The following is a 23,540-nucleotide window of genomic DNA, read 5'->3' as shown; positions in this document are numbered from 1 at the left end:
CCCACATCTGGGCCGTCATTCATGAACACTCAGGGCACTGAGGTGGTTATCTGATGAGAGGAACACACAAGGAAATGTGGCAGGGGTTTTTTGCTTACTGTGTGACAGACGTGATGTTGACAGAGAAACGGTTTGAGAAATAAATGTGTCTCAGACACCACAGAGCTCAGTCAGCTTGGTATACACAAGTGATTGTTATTTTCCTGTTTGACTGTGAAAACTGTCTCTATTGCATCTTGTAGCACAAGCTGGAACGATGGGAACAGTTTTTAGCCTTTGATACTTTTTAAAATGGAATCAGCCTTTGGCCCGCAAGTGATTTGCAGCCTACAAACAAGACATGACACACTCACACACACACACACACACACACACGCAAACAGAATCATCTCTAATTGGATCAGGGCAGCTCTTTTGGGCGGATTCACTGACCATGGAGGCCTTGTCCTCTGATAAGCAGGGATCTAACCAGCACAGCATGTCTGTGTAGTGACCTTCCACAGTCGCTTAGTGTCCACTGACACCTGATGGAGCCAGCTTATTCTCCCCAGTGGAGCCTCATGTCTCTGCTGATGGTGGAGACCACCATCCCCTCTTTAGTTTGGGTGCAGTGAGCCACGTACACACAGGCCGAGCATGTCTGTCACCCTCTACCCACCCACCTCTCATTAGCACGAGACAACCTGTTTTTGTGCAAATGACTCTTGCAGTATTCTATGCGGGTGGTGGTACAAGGGTTTCCCACTCGCTGCGTCTCCCTGGCTGATAGATCATAATTAGGCCCAGGGCTAAAATACCCTCAGAGTCTGGTTCTAGTTGGATTTATACAAGCATTCAACATTATGTGGCTTTTAGAACAATTTAGAAAAATTATACCCCACTGATAGCGGCCTTATGTTGTGGTTTTTCCCATTACATAGAGCATGTGCACGGCAAGAGCGCGGGGCAGCATGAAACCTGCATGATATTAAAAGTATGCAGTGCAGCAAATTTGCCAAGGAAGTGGTTACCTCATAGATGCCACCAAAAGCGCTGCATTTTCCCAGGCTTTATGAAAAGAATATACTTATACTGATTTGTTTCTAATCAGTTGTACATCTGGATTAGCTGTGTACACAATCTAAAATGCAGCTTCACTAGTGAAATAAAGAGGCTCAGGTGGAAGCAGATCTACTGTATATCTGGGATTGGCCTCAGTTCAAATATTTCTATTCATACGCCATTGCACCCTTGACCAATCCAGACAATTGTTTTGCCATGGAGAGGCTCACCACGCCATTCCCGTCCTTGGAGAAGCATCGCTTCAGTGTTTAATCAAAGCTAATCCAACAATCTGACGTCCACAGTTTGAATCCCCCAACTATTAAACGTCCGAAACAGCTTTAACCAACCCGCACTGACAAATCCACGGTGGTAGCTTTCACAGCCACGAAGAGAGACTCATTATGGGAAAATCATCTCACAGTAAGAATGAATGAACCTGATCACACAATCATTTGTACTATTCCTCACCAGTGTCGCAGCTGCTGAATCTTATCACAAACACAGATCACAGTACTGTAGGCGCAAGCTTCGCAACTTGTGATTTAAATCCCCGATCCCACTCCCTAATTAGAAGCTTATCCTGGTAAAATGAACCTGGACTTGTGTGCAGCTAAGCCATTGACAACGCAGAACAGCCAAAGTCTCTCATGTGCGGTGCCGCTCCTCACAAAGACTTCATCAGCTTGAGGGAAATCTTGATGAGCGACAGTAACTTTAGCATCCAGCTGCATGTCAGCACTGCTGATGTTAGCAGCCAATGAAGCTTAACAAGTCCATCAGTTTAGCAGTTTATTCTATTTGGACTTACACCTCTGTGCTTGTTAAACATTATCATTACAGTTTGCTGAAAAACACCTGCTCCTTGATAAAAGGTTGAAATGTCGAGGAAAAAAATGGATGTCCAACCTTAACGCAGATTAAATTATCACAAATGCCAGGAAGAAAGGTGATTGGAAAGTTATGCATTTCCCAGCATGCATCTCTCTTTTGTAGCTTTGAAAAGAAAGCAACCAAATGAAGTACGAATGTACGTATATTTATTTTTGATAAAACATGAAGTTTTGGACCATTGAAAAAAGACAAAAATGTATACTATGACTTTAAAGTGTTATACACAAGCTCAAGGTGTTTTTTTTTTAAATAACCATTCACATCTTCTGAAACGTGAGGTGTAGCACTATATAAAATGAATTTATTGAGTTTAGCACCTTGTTTAAAGCTAAATGGTTTTGTAACAGGAAGAATGACTAAGCAATTATGCGTTGACTGGCTTTAGGATGTAAGAATTATTACAATATTACAGTTAGTCAATAGTCAGTAGGAAAAAAATCTACAATTCTGTTGAGCCAATTGTAACAATGTAAATATGGAGGATGGACAGATGCATGGACACAAAATATTCGAAACATTCATGATCCACAGAGGAATTTTCCAGCGCCCCCCCTTAGTTTGTAGCCTTGAGGGAGATCCCTCAAAAATGATCCGATAGCCTTAAAACTCTGTAGGGGTTTGAATCTTCCCCTCAAAACGAATGTTAATGACAACATCCTCTTCATTCTTCAGCCTCATTAGAAAACTGATGGTACTAGAGAACATCATTGTGCACAGTAGGGCACAATGGTTGTCCTTAAAACATACACTTGACAAATACACGTGACTGTAAAATATCTTTGTACTAGTGGAAACAAAAATATCTTAACGTGGAGAGTTGTTGTCAAAGCTTCCCTCATCCAGACTCAATAAACAGCAGTGCATAGATATTCTCTTCTAAAGGCTTTTGAATGAGGCTCGCCCTTCAAACAGCAGCCCACAGTCCTACTCGAACCACAAGTTTACACGTTTGATTCTTGGTTCCTCCTGACCGCGCGTCTAAGTGGCCTTAAGCAAAACTCCGAACCCTCGGTTGCTTGTTGTGTGTGTGACTTATTTGTAAGCCACTAAATATTAATGTAAGATAGAAAAGCCCGATCATTTCTGATTGACTGGAAGGTTCTGTAGCTTTTCATTTATCCTAATTTCGTTAGACTAGTTCTGATATAACATCTATGCAATGTATCAAGAAATGAAGTGTGTGACCCTGCTTTTGATCATTCATTTTTCTATTAGGACTCAGCACACAACGACATAAAGTGGCTTTGGGCAAGTTGATTTATCACTACAGGAATCGCCGTGATTAACAACTAGGCAAATAATCACCTAATAAATACCTCACAAGAACAAACCTACTGCAAATCTGGTTCATTCCACAAAGTTTGACTCTGGCCCATCACTCCTCACATCTCTGGATGGGATCCAGCAACCAGATGTGAAGGATTTGGGTGGGTTGGACTATCCTGGCTACCTGAGAGTATCTGGTGTCTCTTTCACACAGACACAAACATGCTACAGACTACACACACACACACACACACACACACACAGGCTTGTGTGCACTTCCTACCAAAGTAATGAGTCAATTCCACTGCAGCTGGAATAGTGTGTAGACATATATTTTATGATGCTCAATGGCTCAATGTCACAACTTGAAATATGAAAACAAATAGGAAATGAATGTTGTGAAATACAAAGTTAACCAGCTTTAATGTTTATCAGCTGCCTTGTGTTTGCTTGACACTTTGGTACAAACAAAAAATCGTCAAATGTAATCGAATGCAACAAGATGACAGTATGAAACAGAATCACACGCAGTATAGGGGAGCACAGTGCATCACGTGGTGTAGGGCAGAGTGGGCGCTGTGTCCTGCAAAAAGTGCACAAATTAACAACAAATGTTAGGAGCACGTGTTCTTACAAATGGAAATTAATAATTTTTGCCCTTTCTCCCATACGCACAGCTCACCAGTGAGATGTTAAATAGGATCAGTCTCACTTCTGCACATGCTTATCCTGACATTAGTTCCATCCAATTATGGTTAGAAAAGTGGGGAGATGCTGCTCATTACAATGGGTGGAGAAGCCTTTTTTTTTTCTACTTCTCTCCCTCACTTTTTGACAGATGCTATAATTCATAACGCAAGAGGAATATTGGTGCATGTTAAATGGCGAGCACTCTCATTTGACTTAGCTGGTGGTCCGCCTGAATTATGGTTAAAGAAACGTTTTCTGCGTGTGTGTGTGTGTGTTTTTAACTTTTAAAGGGGACAAAAAGAACCACTCTATCCTAAAAGCTGTCCTAAAAGCATCCATTATGTCCTGCCTCATGTGCCGTCTATGAACACCACATGTTGCCGGTCAACGGCAAGAAAAATACGACTTTCTAAATCACTTGTGGCAAGTTTACAATACACTTCTCCGTCTGCGTGCCTGTCCGACTCTCTATGTGTCCGTCCTCGCACAAACACACACATCAACGCACAGATAAAACCACAAGCACGCATGCTGTATTCAGCAGCCAGTATGAGACATTATCATCCTAGTATTCGGTAGATGAGCATTAGGAAGGGGTCAACACTGTAGTCTTTTTCTTTCCCCCCCGTTTGATGAGAATCATAAAAGCATTTACACACGCACTCACAACGTCAGCTGTCTGTATGACATATATGATGCTGACATCTGTCAAAAGTGAAATGAACAGCACATTTATTTCACCATGAATTCAAATTATGCTCTATAAATTATCTTCATAGTGTATTAAACTATTCTGTAAACAAACTGGAAGACTGAAACTCGAGCAGTGATGGAAGAAGTATTTTAAGATTTAGTAGTATTCTGTACTCAACACAAACACAGCGGTTTCTTTCGAGTTGATCTGAGAGTCATATGTTTTCAGCAGGGTGCCAAGATTATGGTTGAAAATGTTCTTACCCCTGCTTGAGTAACATTTGCCAAAAGCTACAGTGTAGTTTAGCATACTGTACATCTGGTATCTGCCCCCTGGGGAATTTACATTCAGCATTTATTCTCATAGCTGTGTTTTGTTTTCTATTAACTTCTGAGCTAAAAAAAAAAAAAAAAAGAAACTCTTTAATACGGATATACTGTTAGATTGGTGTGAAAATAACTCTAATTTCAATAGGCCTTGGTCTTTTCACACGATTCCAAAAACAAATGCTGCTTAACACAGATGCCAGCGCCTGGTATTAAAGATACAACATTTAATGCACGTTCATAAGACATATGTCAGAAATACTTTGCCCAGGCTACCATTTATGAAATGATAATGCCAACATGTGCTCTGGCTAGTTTTGCACTTTGAATCATTGTAATAGATTTTGTTTCCTGCAAGCAACATGTGTGTGAGGAGACAAATGTGGAGGTCAAGGACCAGTAGGCAGAACTTGACAGGGTTGGTGTAAGAGTGGGGGCCATGTTAAGCATCGTAACACGTGATTACATCAGCACAATCTATGACCCTTTTCTTCGGCTGACTTCATTCAACGTCTTGCGAGGTCCCACCCTGCTTCTCCTCTTCCCTCTTTGAAACAGATGCTTAACTTTCTTCAGTTGGAATCCAGAAAGTAAAACTGAATGTGCGTTTTAGTTTGATTAAGTAACGTCTCGCCTTCCCCATGCGGTCGGCTCAAATTCGTGGAAATGCACACAACAACGTGAAAGGCCTGGATTTGCCAGGACACAAACTGGAATCAGTGTCACTGGAACTGTAAAAAGACATGCTATATGTTAAGCAGGGTTGTGGCTGCCGCTTTTAGCCAGAAGATTAAGCAGGCTTGGCTTTTCTCCCCAGATAAAAAGTTTCTTCTCCCCACAGAATAATTTCACTTTTTTTTTTTTTATGTTAAGTGTGTGCAACCTCAAAATGGGAGCCAGCCCTGCTCGTTAAACCGAAGAATAAAAGTTCCGTAAAAACTGATAATTGTTTTGTTCAGTTTTCCAGCAAAAAAAAATAAAAAAATGTTTTCAATCAATCATATCAAACAAAACACGTCCTCAAGAATCTGTTTGACTGGTCTCTGTCGAAAGAGTCAAAGACCAAAAGGGGATTCAAATCTACGTTGCAGGACCACTGAGCCAGAAAAAAACTGCATCTTAGACATTAGCACGTCCCCTTTAAGACACATTCCCACTGACTGTGCAACAGAAGATTCACTTCTAATATTTAAGTGCAGCAGTTGTGACAGTACTGAGTAGTAGCACTCATCAGAAATGAAGTGTATACACTGACCTTTTAGTCATTTCTCGCTCCCACTTCATGAACATACAAACGACTTTGAGTGAACCAAAACAAAACAGTTAAGGGCCTTAAACTGACAGCTTTTATTTTACACTTTGCAACCAGTGCAGTGGGGAACATTTCATTCACGGGGGAAGGAAAAACAGGAAGAAGCCAGGTGATAAGGTTACAGAGTGACCATGTCGAATCAAGGAGGAGTTCAGAGTGGATGGACGGGTGAACAAAAAACACTGGACTTTATGACAATAGCCTGCGGATTGTTTGCATTTTTCCAACAGACAGTGTCTTTTAAAACATATCTACACTTAGCCAAGTATCTATATTAAAGATCTTTTCTGAAACTTCCCCTTTTTTTGTATGATGTTTTGTGCTAAAACCAAACACACTGTAGCGTATTGTGTTGTTAGGACATTGTCAAACAAATTAATTTCTAATTAGTGACTCTAGCAAATAGTTCAGTAGAAAGGTTGTCATCAGTGTAATAATTGCATCTTTACTGGGCTAAAATGTGGCTCTAGATTTGCATCCAGGACACAATAGGCATCTTAAACCCTTACTGTAATGTAAACTATATTGAAAAATGATTATGGTTATGAATGAAAGGGGTAAGTAGTTTTCTTTGTATTAGCTGAAGACCAAATGTGCTCACACTGCACAGTGGTATAGTGCATATTTCCACTGAAAATGAACTGGAAAATAAAACAATGAGAGAGGGAAAATGAGGAAAAGAGAGACTGATAAAAGAGACAATGTATCCCAGCTGAGTAATGTAAGTGGCAGATGAATTGAAAGCAATATCCCATCCACTACAGGTTTGCCAAATTCAGCTACGGCGTTCGGCTTTAACCTATTGGATCCCCGGAGCTGTTTTGAAGGGAGTGAGCAGGAAAGCAAACAGTATTAATCCTCAAAAAGTTCAAAATATCTTGCTGTCATAACAAAGGATCGAGCCCTTGTTCTGCTTAAAGTCTGCAAAATAATATTAAGTGCAGATGTGAAGGAAGATGGAGGCATAAACACTGGGTCCTGTCTTTTCTAAATGTTTAAAAATGAGTTCTAATGCAGAAGGTCTGTGGGTATTTGCCCAGCTGTTGGATAAATAAGCAGAGAGATTCAAAGGCTGGATAACCTCCTCCAGTGCCCATCAAACCAAACAGATGAGAGACCGTAGTAATCTGCTCCATTCTCCGATGGGACAACACTGACTCCAATTAGCCTTCAGTCACAGATGCACAGGGGGAAGCGGGTGGGGAAATATTCGTCCTTTCGTCTTCCCGAACGCAGTCAAACGTTAATTAAAGTGAATCTTTACAAAGACTCGTGTCATGTTCACACCATTCAGTTTGTAGCATCATGGAGCATCATGCACTGGGACTACACTGCTGTCTGCTGCTCAGCAGATGAACGTCTGTGGCCTCAGTCACATTTGGAGCAGAAAGGCTTTGATGTGCGGCAATAATTGGCAGCAGGATCCTTTTGGAAACATATAGAATATTTTTTCAGGAGATTTCCAGAAATGTTTTCACTACTGTTGAGCTCACTGGTGCCCGTTTTTTGCTACAGCAGATTGGAGAGGACGGGGTGCACAGAGTGGTAATTAAAGCGAGGTGGAAGAAGTGAGGTGACATTCATCAGGGCTGAGGGAGGAAAGCTGATGCTGAGGTCTGCGCCAAGCCAACCTTCTAATTCTTCATCTCTAGTTGGTTTTTTGGCCTTTCCTCTCTCTGAAGTTTGTTTTGCCATACTACAGCCAATTTTTTTAGCCCAATCTCATACTTCCACATTTAATCCTCACCACTGATTGTACAAATACAATTTACAACGTTATTATGCAATTAAATGTATGTTTTGCTGCTGGAAACTTCAAAGGGCCAGCTGTTCCCCAAGACATTGCTTGCTGCTGATGTAATAATTTCCCTGGGATATTTAAAATAAACACATTAGGCCTAAAAGAATTCAAAACCTGTCTCGGACTATAATGCCCTGCCTTTTGATTGGCATGAGGCGTGGAATGCCACTTTTCAGTGGAAACCAACGGCCGGCTTTAACAGCCCGCGTTTCCAAGCTCCCATGCAGTGTAAATTATAGGATAATAGGGTGCAGGCGATTGCAGACTCTGTTTATTCAATCCATTTCTTCACACAAGTTCCCATTGCCTCTTTCCTTCTCTCTGCCGTGTGTGTGGCGGTCCTCTGATCCTGCTGACCCTCGCCATGTGTTTTCACTTTCGGCTCTGATCTCAGCTCTGCGACCAGCAGGGAACCAAATACAAATTGAACAGTAACCAATTCACAGGCCACTCCTTTTCATACTGCTGTTAAACCCACTTTGTCTTCCCCGGGAGGAGCTCGGGGGATAGATGTCCCCGGTTCGGTCACAGGGCCTTGAGTCTGTTCCCCCTTTGCATCCATCAGGTTTTGGAAGGCAGACATTCGACCTAGTCTGCTGCAGTCCGTAGCACAGTTGACATCTTACTAAGTCTAACGTATTATTCCCCTCAAAGAATTGACAGAGGCTTAACGCAGGCTAAATGACAACCTTTAAACGTCCACTGACTCCTCTCAGGGCCTGCAGAATGATGAACCGAGGCCCAGAAAAAACACAACTGAACAAATCACCAGTGTTTGGGTGGTGTGCTTTTTATTATTTCAGTTAAGGTGAAGTTTTCATTAGGCCCATAAGCCCCCCCATCCCAACCCCCTTTTGAAAGCGAGCCCTTTTTCTGTGAAACTCGCTGGACAGCAGCCGCTTGCAAGTGGCAGGCTATGTTTGTTCAGCTTTTATTGGGAGACGCGGTCTGAAGAAGTTAAAAAGAACCTTATTGTTGTTTTTAGGGTTCATATTTTCTCTGGAGCTGCTCCACGTGCACTGTTTGTTCCCCCGGCTGAAAATGAAAAGGGTAAAACCGTAATGCAATAACTCACCTAAAGTGAAGACAAACTCTCAGAAGACTCCACAGATAATCGCTAAGATAAGACATAAATCAAGCCGGGTGAAAACCACGAGCTACGGGCTTTTGCCAGCGTTTGGACTTCACGCTTTTAAATGCCCATCTGAGACTCAGCAAACAATTTTGTGACCTAACATAATGCAACCCACAAAACTGGGACCAGACTTATATCAAAGCCACGTTGTTTTTTTTTTATCAGATGACGTGGCATCGATAAGAGGCTGTTGCTTTAAAATCTGTCACAGCAGGACGAGCTGATGTGCCACAACCAGCGCGTTAAACATCCCTCGGCATAGCTATCAATGATCTTTTCTTAAACACGATTCTCCCCCAGAGCCGCTTTATTAGAGTAAAAAGACATTCATCAGCTGTTTTACATTAAAGTTTCACGCACGCAGCCCCAACCCCTTGTATCTTGTAAACTCTGCTTCGTTTACTTTGCCTGGCTTTCATTGCGGCCATTTTGCAAGGTTTACCTTTGTTTAGTTTATTAACCCAGGGGGTTACTCAGCTTCAACATCCCAGCTGAATGCTTCAGCTTTAGGTTTCAACATTTTTAACAAAACCTCTTTTTTTTTAACACCATTGACAGTGACAGAGGGTGAAGATGATGTGAGTTCATGACGCACACGGACAAATGGTTACTCTTGTCGTGTGGGGGAAGTGAATGGTGGATGACATGTTTATGATTTCTGAAGTCTGATATCTTTTACAGCAAGTCGTACAAATTGAATGACCTTTATCATTATTAGTATTTAATAAAATTTGCTCAAGATTTAAAAAAAAACATTCAGCTTGCATCAGTTTCATCAGCACATGTCTGAAACTCTCAGAGGACTTTCCTTAAACAAATAAAGGCTCAGACGTGCCTTAGACAGAAGGAAGGACTGATAAACGGGTGCATACACTGAAAGTTGAGTGAGCCCTTATTTGCTAAACCAAAAATATCCCCCCCGTTTGAGGAGCAGCCCCACGGCTGATGGCTGCATGGAGCTCGGTTCCCATGCTCGCAGCATTGTGTCTCTTCCAGCTACAGACAGGGAAAATGGGGGAGGCACACTCATGGGTGGTCCACCCCACATGGTCCCACACTCTGTGGTTTGAGCGCTACATCTGATAGCAGTGGCTCTCAGCAGTGCACATTATCTGCGCCGTTGTAGGGCGACAAACTCAAGCTCCGTTGAGGAGACTCGAATTGTTTACCATGCGATATCTTTATCAGAGTGCCACGACGTACGGCTGGCTTCTTACACGCCAATTCTAACTTCCCTTCACCAAAGGAAGTTGTAAAATTCTTCTATGAGTTTGCAAAAGACTTTTACCATCAATCAGATACATAGTGCTTCTTAGTGATTGCAACTTTTTATCCCCCCTAACGCCAGCACGCTGCTTTTCAAATCATACCTCTAGTAATCGACACTTTTATCTACTTTTGTCACGCTCGGTTAGGTGAGCATTATCTACTTATGCTGCACCAGGACCATTACCCTGCGCACATTTGGCTCAAAGAGACTCTCACACACTCTTTGTCGATCATTTGTCAGCCAGAAGGTTTTGCAGTGTTCACACAAATCACGCTGAAATTTCAATAGTGAAGGCCATGCATGTAGGTAATAAGTGTGGGGGCTGTTAGATCGTTTATCTTGAAGTGGATTTATCCTTAAGCCCGCAAATACCACATTTTATTGACTTTCATATGCTGGCAATCTATTCTGAAGTACAGGAGCACAATTAGCTTCATAATAACATTTTATGGAAATGATCAATATGGAACGGAGCTGAGATTTGGGTTGGGGCTTCAAGTGTGGTCTTCAGTGTAGTACAGACTGTGAGACTGTTTTCAACAAAGTTCTCAAAGGCAGAAAAAAACAGCATGCTGCAATTATTTTTAACCCAACCACATGCATTAAGAGGAAAATTGCAACTTTTTTGTTGAGGAAATGGGGCTTTTCAGACACTGAGAGGCTGCATTCATAACATCTTGTCTTCTTCTTTATAGTCATATTCTTATTGTGAGTCTGTTTGATCAATTTCATTATTTAATTGTAGAAAAATAGAATAACAATCTTTTCTAATCTATATGTAAAGTTTGGATGCGATAATGTGTCATAAAATCATATCATAGGTCTTTTTGAAATAGACGTTTTATTGATATGTGCTTTTGCCTCAAAATGTATGTTTCTAGAGCAGGTTTAACCATAAACCACAAACATTGTATGCAGGTCAACTTCCCATCACAGTAGGTGTAGAAACCTCTAGACTAATATTCCCTGGTAGGATAACATGATGCATAGCTATGGTAAAGAGGGTGATGCTTTAGTGAATGCAAGAAAACTCGGATGCATCTGCTCGGCCGAGCGTTTTTCTCATTTATGTATGTGTAAAGCAGATGGGTGGTTATAAATTCTTCTACTTCAGAAGCCGTTTTTCTAAATGTTTTATGGAGAGTGTGTTCCTGAGCGATGTGCTCAACAATGAGCTCCAGAAGATTCACTACACTAAAAATTGGCACCAGTCTTTCTGTACTATGACAGTTGATGTTCATGAAGATGTTTCAGAGCCAGAGGATAAATCTGTTGATGATCAGAGCAGTGAAGTCTGCTGGTGCCACATTGTACTGTTGGCATCAACAAGTATGCAACATGGCAGGAGTCTTGTGGAATGGGCCATTTGAAATGTTGCCGTATGGAGGTGTTTGTATCCAAGCACAGAGTTAAAATTATAGCACACAATAGATATGTCAATATGAAGTGTTGCAAACATGTCAGGTGCAGCAGATGAAACATACATCATAAAACAATGGGATTATATATATATATATATATATATATATATATATATATATATATATATATATATATATATATATATATATATATATATATATATATATATATATATATATATATATATATATATAATAAAAAGCATCAGCTGCTGTGCTCAGAAATTCAAGCTGGACCATCCAGAATCAAGACAACCAAAGGAAACAAGAGACATGTGTTGTCACACAACAAAACAGGGCTTCATGTCTCCCCACGAGGACAGTAAAAGCATCACCATGTGTGTAAAATCTGCAGACACCACACACACACACACACACACACACACACACACACACACACACACACATACAAACACATTCAGGTCATTATTATGTGGAGCAAAGGGTGACAAGCAGCAATAATAATTATAGCCATATAAAACAATATGAAATGTATTCTAATGCTGAATTAGAGATTTGTTTTTTAAAAATTTGTCAAATTTGGTTTCTGATGTTGTCATCAGAAGGTACCGTTTTTTTTTATCTGCACCCTTAAGCTGTGGATTTACATCCTTAAATCCACAGCGTAAGGATGTGATTATAGTTTCACATAGTCAAAAAAACAAAACAAAAAAAAACGCTGTCATAACATGATAGCGTTTGGTTCACGAATCAAACGCTATCATAACATGTTTAAATCCCCCCAAAACAAATGGATTTTATCAATGGTTAGCATGTTTGTAAACTGTAATTTCCTCTTCTCCTGTGGATTAATCTCTTCTGTAACCCTGAATGCATCACTACATCACAAAGAAAACCATGCTGTAATTAAAGGGACGTGCTCGGAAGGCTTCTTAAAAATTTCAACAATAAAGCAGCAGCAAAGGAAGGCCTCCCACTTGCTGACAGGCTAATAAATATCTTCGGTCATGAAAGATGAAATGTTGGCATTGTTACTGGCAGATTCACATGTACTGCACGGATTAAAGTTTTACTGCCTCTACTCCAGTCAGCTCAACAATAATAGTACAGTGTCATAAAATACAGTCTGTATTTGTCATGGTAACAGTAAAACGTCACCTTTTCCTGCAAAATGAATAACACAAAACTGCACGTTGTCTTTTAAACCGACGGTGAGAAATTGAGGCGTTGGTCGAAAATGTGTGAACAGACTGGTTTTTCTACATCTGATAATACTTTGAAAACTGATATTCAACATTTGAGATTATGGCTCTTCGTTTCCTTGCATTCTGGAAACCACGGGAACGCTGAGCAGTATCAGTTTCCTTTGTATTCATCACGTCTTATCATACTTGAACCCTCACTAGCGACTGCCGAGAGGCTGAAAGGTGAATTTTAAGATGTTGCAGCTGATGCAGCCTTTGGAAGGGAAAGTGGCAACTAGCTCCCCTTTCATCCTGAAAGATTTCTGCACTTATCACTTAAATCTGTCCACGGCCTTTAATTCACTGGCACAAGCACAAAAGACGTTCACATGTGGGTTTAGAGTATGTGGGTTTCCAACATGATGATAGTCTGTCACAGTGTTTGTTAACCTCATGAACTCTTGAAGTTCCACTTACATTTTCCCTTGTGTTTCTTTATATTTAGACTGTATGACAGTATAATATCACATATGCAGACTATTCTGCACCTGCTCCTTCTACTAACTGATTGCATAAGCAAATGTCTAATATGCCATACACACCCTGTTTTCTTTATTACTGTGATGTCAGTCTGTGCTGGGAAACTGTGCCAAAAACATCTTACCAACTTTACTGTTTATCACATTATTGCTGTCTTCACATAAAGGACCACAGTGGAAGCGAGGCTTTGATGTTTTTGAGTAATCCTTGACATGCTGCACATGTGTGTGGCCTGGGGTCCTCTCTTTTGCTGTGTCAAATAAACCAACCCCAAAACAAAGGGAAAACAGTCATTAGTAGCTGCTTATTTGGAAAGATAAAGCTGGATGTGACAAGACGGCGTTTCGATTAACATGACTAAATGCGCAGCTGTGCTAGTGGCTCAGTGAGGCTGCGCATAGACACGGCAAACCCAAAAATCAGCATGCTACATGTGGCATGGGCACAGTGATTGAGTTTACATGCACTTAGGGAACCAGGGTGCTCTGAGAACTCTGCTTTCGCTGGTAATTCGGGAACATGCACTTAAGAAACCCCGGTTACATGTAGCAGAAGAGTAATCGGATTTCTCCTCCACCTATAGTGACTTTTCTTTTATTTGTTTGTTTGTGTCACCGCAGAGTGAAAGCGCATTAGGAGAGATTTAAAAAAAAGGGGGGGGGGGGGGGGCACAAAACAAACTGACTGACTTATTTAGACTTCTATGAGGCACTTTGTGTTGGTTAAATATTCTCTCAGACTTTAGGCAGAGGGTTAAAAAAAAAAGTTAATAATCTCTCCTTTCATTCATCTTTTCTCTCAGCTGCTTGTTCCTGTTTACAGCTTTTTTTACGCACATGCCCAGTTGGAGAAAGCCGATTAGAAACCCGGTTATGTGTATGCATGGCAGAAAAATCTGCATTCTCTGAAAAAAAATCTACTTGTGGAAACCAGGTTTCCCTAATTTCCTACCTCGATTTTGTATCGTGGTGACTTAACTCACGTGCTGAAGTTGAGAAGGTAGAATTATGAAGGTTAACAATTGCTAATTAGCGTTAAGGGCACAGCACAGCTGATAGGAGTCCGGGTTTTGCAGGTATTTAGTCCAACGGACTCTGAAATGATGAGGCCTCTAACAATTAAGAGCTGTTTCAAAACTATCCAAAACGTGTCAGTATAATTTAACCTCTACGGCTCTGACAAACCAGCCAAAATCAGGTTCTGGATTCACAGATGCTACAGCGAGTGGATAGGACTCAACTTGGCTTCAGTCGTTTTGTGGGAATTGTTGATACAGAAAGTCACTAGTAATAACTTTTATATTTATAGACATTCAATTTTTGATACAGTTGACCCAAACCATCAAATGTCAACATTACAAAAACAGTAAAGAGAATCGACACGATCATTTTGGAACAGAAAATGCTGAGCTGCTGGGGGTATCACATCAGGAGATCATCACAACCATCAGGATTCAACCTCTGAAAGCAGAGCAGTGAGTACATCCAATTGTTGTTGAGCCATTTCACAAGTCACACTACAACATCAAACCTTCTGAAGGGGCTTCACGAATAGTCAGGGGATCATCAAAGTTAGTAGGATTCATCCTCTGGGGACAATGATTATCTGTTCAGAATTTCACAGCGTCTGTGTTGTAGCTGGTCAAAATTAACAGACCAACAATGCCATCCCTAAAGCCAGTGGGTGGCCAAATGGAACATGCATGAAACCGTGAACTGTATGTGTGCACGTCCTGGATGTGAGGGGACGGGGGCAGACTTACACTCAGTGTACCAAAACACACATACTGTATGTGTTTATGTGTGTCTGTCAGGGGCGGCTTCCTTTCTGGGCGTGAGGGAGGCAGGCGTGTTTGATTTCAAAGCACAGCAAAATGAAACCTAAAACTCAGGAAAAGCTGACAAAACATACCGACCCCAGGTGGTTAATGGGTTGGGAGAAATGACCAGTTGACCAGCATCATAGACCCAGTCCCCCAGCCCCAGTCTGATGTGCCCTCTCGCTGGTTGACCCCCATCTGCTAAATATTACACCTAGAATCTCTTCAGTTGTTCCAACATACAGGTGGGTGGTCTTGACAACACAGCACAAGGCTTGTCGAGTCATTGAGTGACACCTTTCTTCCTCACCATCAGCAGCAGTCTTAAAGAAGGGAGGCTGCCAGTGTGGCAAGTATGACGTCAGGTTGGCGAAGAAGCCCCTGCTCATTACTTCATGATGCCCCTTTGATGCCAGTTGCTACAAAGATGTGAGCTATTTGGGGGAAGGATCTGTTATGTCCTTTCAAGCTATCACGGCAACTCTGAAATCATTGTGTTCCGTCCAAACGCTTGGGAAGGGCACAAAAAGAAGATTGAAAGAGAAATGTGTGCTCAGTGAGACGACTTGAGAAAGGTCCAGGTGTCAGAGGTGAGAGGTTGAATGTCCTGGTAGTGTGGGTGGCTCCGACGAAGCCCTGTGAGCAGTTAATGAGGGCTGAACCGACTCACTGATCACCCCGTGTAATCACTGAATATTCCCTTTGACAAGAGAGATTACACAGTGAGCCCAAAGCTGGACAATAGAGATTTGCCATGTAATGTCTCCACTATAGACTCAGGACACAAGAAAGGGTGGATCAGGCTGTAGGGGACAGGAATTAGAGGAGGGGGAGGCGGTGGGGGTGGATGTGACACCAGCCAAGAGGTGCCACCTTCAGGACAATGATGTGCAGACGGGGAGGAGTGGGTGGCTAAATGGGGGATGGGGAGGGGAGACATTAAGGAGACAAAGCTGAGCGTCACTGTGACCTTAGAGAATGACCATCGCATCTTTAGCATCGGCTATAGAGCCACTGCTTGAAGAGAGTCTGCGCTTGCTTTTGGATTTGGCACTACGGCCTGTAAATGTCCACTGTTTTCACCACTCTCGTCAGCAGTGGCCTGATTTTAGCCGGAAAACCCAAATGAACTCAATGTACCTAACCTCCCCCGCACCCAACATCAAACGTGTGCTATATACCCTCGAACTGATACATTAACACACAATGCCAAGCTAATGAGGTGATGACGTGTGGCCAGAAATGTAGTTAAAATCCGAAGAAAGCTCGTCAGGATTCAAAGATTCGGGGATTTTTTTCACATTCACTAAATAAGAAGTTGCCCTTTTTTTTTTTTTGTGTCTATCAACCACTTGCTCTATTTAAGTGTTTTTGGCTCTGTAGGGAAAAAAATTCAAGGGGAGGACTTAGGTCTCAGTCCATCAAGCACATGGAAAACTCATAACTCAGTGCGGCAGAGCTCGCCTTAGTGGTTTTCAGTGACATAGATGACTTTTACAGAGACAAAATTATTCCACACTAAAAGAAGCATTCGCCTTTACGTGTGTGAATGGACCATATGTACTTGCCCCGGTGGTCCCTGTGATGGACATTACCTTTAGATACTTAGTGTATAATATGACCAAATACTGTATGAGGTAGGTCGGTCTTGACCATATGTGCTAACTTCCATTCGATTGTTTTCATATTTGATGAATTTCTGAGACAGAGACGTGCAAGGCATCGAAGGTATCTGATGATTTTCTTCGGGGTTAAATGAAGCCATAGCTCAATATCAGTCAAATGTATCATTATTTAGTCAAACACTTTACCTTAAGCAAGTTGCAATAAAAAATAAATGTTTGTTCTACATATACATAGTTTTTGTGCTTTGCTTTGAACAATTTATTATTAATTTTGCATCCATTTCATCCATGAGGTGCAAAGAACATCACGATTAATATGACAATGTTTGCGATTCTACAAACCTCAGTAGGCCTACGTCTTTGTTGAATTTGTGCTTCGGAGGCATGAAGAGATTGGTGAACAGGCCCACGGGGGCCAAGACATCAAGGGGCCTCTGTGCCAAAGCGTTTCTATGTGAGTGACATGAGGGTTCATATTTCTTGTTTGAAAGCCACATGGCTCGTTAGAAACACCAAAAAGACCCACACTACCTATGGATACATATTTGGCGTTACCTGATAACAATAAGCAAAGTTTGGGTAATAACGGGGTAACAAGATGAGAATTTAAAAAATGCCCTCGGTGTAAGTGTCTTGTAGTTAAGGGGGTACTTTTTAATCAATACATGATCGGTGAGAATACTTACGGCGTAACTACTGTGAGAAGAAGAAGGTAAGAGGTTCTACTTTCAACCAATCACAGCTATCATGTGACTTTTAATTATTTATCAATACGTGTTAATAACCAATTTAAATTGGTTTTCGGTGTTTTGAGGCAATAAAAATAAAAGCTTGATTGCTATTTAACCCCGGTTCTCTGTTGTTATACAGTAGGTACAACAAATGAGGGCAGTGATTTAAAGTGGAGCCCCTTACCCTCTGCTTCTCTGTCGACATACAACGTAAGTTTTTGCACCTATCATGCAATATTTAATAAGTAGCCCTTAACTACAAAGTACAATCCACTGTAGGTATTTTTGTTTCTCTCTTATTCCCCAGTTGGTTTATTGTTATCAACAACACATCTGGATCCAAAGGTGCGGTGGAGATGCACCGGTACTAATAAGTACACAGTAAGTTCACTGTTCTTACCCCAAAGTTGCGGGTTGTAATGCAAGAGAGAGTCTTTCTATTTTCAACATTGAATTAAATATGAGCAGAGAACAACAGCTCCATCACAAACCCACCAACTAGCTGGTTACTGTAGCTCGGTTGTTAACAGAACAATAAGGTCACACAATAGACATTTGGACCGTAGACGCCTGCTGTCTCAGATGTGATGGATTTACCCCCCACCCCACCCCCAACACACACACACACACACACACACACACACACACACACACACACACACACACACACACACACACACACACACACACATACACACACTAGAAGATTCCACAAAAATTATACACTTTCCCTGTGAAATGAGTTTTAAATGCTGGTGGAATCAGGACTCGACTTGAACAGTCTCAGCAGCAATCGGGCTACAAGATGCTGCAACTGCTTATGAACGTAAGTCCTGTGTTGCCTACAGTGATCAGTTACTTTAAGTCATTTATTGCTTCCTCTTTTGTTTTCTTCCTCCTCTTGACAGCTCTCGTGTCAGTCACATTTGAAATGTGTGGCTTTTTGTTTTGCCAAAACATCCTTTGGGTTTGGCATGTGTGCCGAAACCAAAGGATGCATGCAACATGTTGTACAAGTCTGTGAGTACGGATGGATTTTTCTTTTTTTTTTTTTTCCGGTGCTTTAGAAGCCTGTAAAGACCACCAAGGATGTCAGCTTTAAACTCAAATTAATTACAATCTCGAGGATGATCCAGTGCATCTGACGTCAACTGCATGTTTCGGTTGCTACGTTTCATGTTTGTGTGCATTTACTTCCAAGCTCTATTCTGCATATCTTCACATGCACTAAAAAGAGCTTGAATCCCAGAGGCTCAGTGACGGTCATGGGAATCTGGAGCTGCACATCGAACATAAACTCTCAGTTGCAGCCTGATGAGAATCCTTCAACTCTGAATACGTACAGTATAATTTGTGAATCTGTGGGCAGTGTCGTTGGCACTTCGGAGGGAAAAGTGACCGTTTCACGATCACTTTTACGTTACAAAGGTGAAACTGGCGGCATAGAGGTGAAGATCACAACTGTGTTGCCTTGATTTAACAGCTGAAGTTTGGAAATCCCAGAGCATATAAAAGCCTGCCATCAACGCATATAATCTCTTAGCTGAGCCCATTGAAAGCTGTGTCCCAGGGGTTAATTCTCCCATCACTCCATGTTTGAATCAACTCCTGACTCACATTGAGATGAAAGCCACAGAGTCCCAGGACCAAGCCTGGACTCCGAGGCCTGCTGATCCTGGACGACTGGAGCGGATTATTGCATGTTCGTCTTGTCGGACCTCCATCGGGACAGGGAAACTGAAAAGAAAAACAATAATTAGAGATAATTGCTTGTGTCCAAACACGAGCGTTAAAGCCCTCCTCCCTCCGATCTCCTTTCGTAGTATGTGAAGTGGAATGAAAGGGACACCCCCCCTGTTTTGACAGCTGGGCAGGCGAACATAATTTGTGACAGCTGAACTGAAACGTCTTTAACCGCAGGGAGAGACACAGAGAGAGAGACGGATTTGGGCTGGGAGAGAGAGGGAAGATCAGACAGAGAGGTCCCGGCCAACAGAAAGGAAGAAGATGTCAGAGAAGAAAAGGAGACGGAGAAGAATTGGGGAGAAGTGATTGCCATGTAGAGGGGTGGGATTTCAGCAGAAGAAGATGAGGGAGGTTAAAAGGGGGAAAATTAGTCACACACCATAAACTTTGAAGAGAGGTAGAATTTAAACTAACCCACACACACACACACACACACATACACGCACAAAGACAGGACAAGGGCCGACTTAACATCAAATGCATGAAAGTGGAAAAGAAAGAGAATATTTAAACAACAGAGCTTGGCTGAACATGGTGTCATGCCAGCTTTGACACATTGGGTTAATTTGCTGCTCCCTGGAGGTGACCCTTGAACTTCAGGGGACACGAGGTCGAATTGAACTCAGATTGAGACAGCCAAAATCATGTCAGTCTGAGGAGCCGGGTCATAGGTCACCTCTCAGATTCTTGATATATAGGCCAAAACAAGGACCACATGTGGACGGAAACACATTTGAAACAAAAATAAGTACCGATTTTCCATCCTCACTTTTTTTTTTTCCTACTATCACCTCCCACCTTTAAACTTCTCGACCCGCCAAGGACTTTCTGCCCTAATTCAATAAAGTCATAAATAGCAGCATAACAGCAAATTGACATCATTTTGGCTCCATGCCCTTTAAATTGTCAGTGACAGAAGTTTTCCCAGAGGTGAAACATTAATACAAACACAGGATTTCTTTTCCAAAATACCCAGCTCCCAAATTCTCCCATGTTTACGTTTCTCCTTGCTCCTAATTTCTGTTGGTGTGAAATGTTATACTTACTGTTGTATTTACTGACAAGGGAGGAATGGAAACCTGGAAGCTGGGTGAGTGATCCTCATGGTGCATCATGCAGCCAAATCAGTGGGTCTCAGGCCAGGAGGGCTCCTGTCACCAGTTTTTCACCAGAGTTTGAGTAAATCGCTGATTAATCACCTCTCAAACAGTGAGCAAACTGACCATTAATAACACCTCACTTTTTGTGTTGCATCCACTTTCCCTGCTGCATCAAACATTTCCCCCCTGAATTCCCCAAATTATGTATTAAAATACACTCTGTTTACAGCAGAACTGGATCAGTGTGCTCAGTTTGCTGGGATTAGTGAGGAAAAGGCCATAACATGAGCACAAGAATGAGGTTGTGAGGATTAATGCTGTTATTTTTGCAAATCTGCAGCAGGTTTAAATCTACAGCAGCCTTATTATTCACGTTAAAAAAGGGCCAGTTATGAAAGTTTTTACAGCCTGTTTTGTTTTTTGTTTTTTACAATGACTACTATTATGATTAGTTTCTGTATTTATGATGTTATTTAAGCCTTATGTTGATTTATTTATCAGCATATAAGATACGGCAAAATACATTGTAGTAATGTGAAATTAACATACTGCAACAGCACCGAGAAGAGTTGAGACAAGCAAAGGAGTAATACACCAGATAAAAACTTTTTTAAAAAATATATCTTTAAAATAAAGCTACTGCCTGAATATATAAGGCTGTGCAAATAAAATGTGCATTATGCAAAAGGAATCCTATAGTTGCACTCTGGCAGCCATAAAGCAGTTTAGGCATCGGAATGGACACTTTTATACTTTTAACAACACCATGGTAAAGACTGTACATGCAGTACATGTAATAATCACACACTATAATACTTCATGTTTGTAATTTGTAGCATGTAATTATTAATACAAAAGATGGATAATATATAAATAATATTCTTACAGTTATATATCAATATTTAATTTTAAATTCTATTTGTTATAAGCTCAAGTGGGAATACAGTAAATATACTTGGGACAACATACAGATGTGTTGCTGTCATGCTTGTTAAAATGGGAAACATTGAAGCCAAATGGTGGGTGGTCTGCATATTTACTGCTCTTTGCCAGTTTCTGTCGCTAAACTGTCGGGTCCCAGTTTTTGGTTTCTCCATCAGGATCAGAAAGAGGAATAAGTCATGTCTAAAGGGGGAACTGTTGCTCCCATTAGTGCTCCAATATACGCTAATAATGAGACTGTGATAAAAAAAAAAAAAAGTAATTTTATATGTTGGCATTTAAAAAAAGGCGTCTACATTATTTTACATACCAGTTTACAGACCTCTCTTCAACTCATCCACTGATAAAGAAGGTAAGATGTAGTTCAGAAAGCTGCTGAACATAGAGATGAGTATATTTTGTAAAAAATACAACTGGGCCAGTCCCAAGGTCAAGAATAGATTTTGCATTATTTTGCTGCTGAATGTTTTCAAGATGTCATTAAAAAGTAATATTGCGAAAAAAGAACAAGGCCCATATTAACATAAAATTACTCTGTGGTGCTCAGTACAGTGACACACAGGAGCTGCTGCCTGTGTTATAGAATTCTCACAAGCAGGAGTAAAGCTGCTCTCCTATCATTTACAAAATGAAATATTGTTCATAACTGTAATGACATGTCCTCCTGTGGTGTGACAAAGCACCACGTCATTGCACTCAGAACATACAGTTTATACACCGTATGGTTATTGCTAATAAAGCGCCGCAGATGAAGCTGACCGCACCGTGCTCCCTCTGAATGAGCTGAACACCTGCTCACTGAGGTGAGCCTGAGTTTGAACGTTAAAAAAAAAAAAAACAAGGATGGGAAAGTTATTAGAGAGAGCGAGAGGGAGGGAGGTGGGAGAGGGCGAGACAGAGAGAAGGGAGATGACTTTATCAGGGCCATAAAGAGCTGTCGGCTCGCAGTCAATAAAACGAGGAAAAAAAAAAATAGCTTTAATGTGTTTGCCGTGCACTAAGAGTGTGTTCGAGCATCCGCACATACCTGAAAGTTTAGTCTGTGCATGTGGTTTGTGTTAGAGACAAGAGGAATTGTGTTTTTCTGTGTGTGTGTGTGTGTGTGTGTGTGTGTGTGTAGCTCCATACGAGGATGAGTATGTAAATGGGTTATTATGCTGAGGAGGTCTGCAAATCATTTCCTGTGGGCTGAGTATTTATCAGATCCCCTTGAGGATTAGAAGCTCCTCTCACACACTTGTCTGCTGGCGAATGTGTGCGTGTGTGTGTGTGTGTGTGTGGATATGAGTGAAGAAAATTAACAAAGAGAGACTGTTGTCCCAGTGTCTTAAAGGAAAAGCTGTTAATTTGCATTTTTCACCAACTTCACCACTAGAAGCAGAACAATTAAAGCTGTGAGGACTTTATTGTGAAAAGCAGCCAAAGACTTGCAGAGTGACTATAGCAACACAGTGAGACGACTAACTGCACATGGGCAGTGTGAGTCTCCCGGTGCATCTGAGTTCACTGCACGTGTGTATGCGACCAGTAAACTCTCTACCTTCCATGCACAGACCTGCTCGCTGGGTGGTGACACGGCTGGCGAGCGAACTGAAAACTGCAAACGACAAAAGCTGGAACAACAGGAAGATAATTCAGATTTGATTGGTTTCACGTGTTCTTCATAAACAACAAAGTTTTCCTGTGCCTCAAGCGTGTTTTCCTGCAAACATGGAATCCATTTGTCTCTCGTCTTCATGCCCTGTAGTTGCACAGGCCCTTAAGTACACACACACACACACACACACACACACAATAATCTAAGCAGGCACACACAGTGATCCTGCCACTGTGGCACTGGGATCTTTTGATATACGGTCAGGAACTTATTTTCAAAACAGCCACTTTCAGCTGCTAAAAATAATCAGGAGAGACTGAGATGAATATGTGAATGAGGGTTGCCAGATTTGCTTCTCTCCTCAAAACAGCAAGAAATGTGTTGCAAAGGCATAAATAGTGTAAAGGTTTCTGTAAAAACAGCTGCGTGCACACACGTAAGACAT

The sequence above is a fragment of the Channa argus genome, chromosome 18, assembly GCF_033026475.1.
Source record: "Channa argus isolate prfri chromosome 18, Channa argus male v1.0, whole genome shotgun sequence".
Lineage (NCBI taxonomy): Eukaryota > Metazoa > Chordata > Actinopteri > Anabantiformes > Channidae > Channa > Channa argus.
Note: the sequence above shows the minus strand (reverse complement) of the source record.